We start from the raw sequence: 558 nt of genomic DNA, 5'->3' as shown, positions 1-558 counted from the left end.
AATGAGCATCAGTCAAATTAATCCAGTCTAAATTCAGGAGAGCAGACCCCAAAAAATGACTGAATAATAAGGAATCATCACCCGGGAACTAGACTTCGTAGCATGTCTCTGTGTTTTGCTTCAATAAAAACCTGCCAGAAAAATACGATCTGTGAAAGTGGCTTTTTTTTCTTTTCTACCATGTGGGCTCTTTGTTTTAACCAGAGAAGCTTTGTTTAAACCTCACTAGAGCCTCAGGTGTTCCTCATTAAATGAATAACTTAATAAAGGGTGTGTTCGATATCAGCAGCTGAGGCCGTGAAAATAAAGAGCCTGGAAGAGTTCAGTAATAGATTCAAACAGGTCCAGCCTTCTCCGGCCTCCATCGCCCCTCACTCATTGTACGTTCTGCACAGACTTATCATTTGGATGCGTTTTGAGTGATTCAGTAAAGTGTGGGACCAAATTCATCAGAAAATACTACAAGACAAACGATGACAAAAGGCTTTTTATTAAACCATGAAAAACAAAAAGAAGAAAAACTTTCCCATCTATGACTGACAATAAAAATCTATGACT

Source organism: Cyprinodon variegatus, unplaced genomic scaffold (genome assembly GCF_000732505.1).
Source record: "Cyprinodon variegatus isolate N-32 unplaced genomic scaffold, C_variegatus-1.0 Scaffold1564, whole genome shotgun sequence".
Taxonomy (NCBI): Eukaryota; Metazoa; Chordata; class Actinopteri; order Cyprinodontiformes; family Cyprinodontidae; genus Cyprinodon; species Cyprinodon variegatus.
This window is presented reverse-complemented; position numbering follows the sequence as displayed.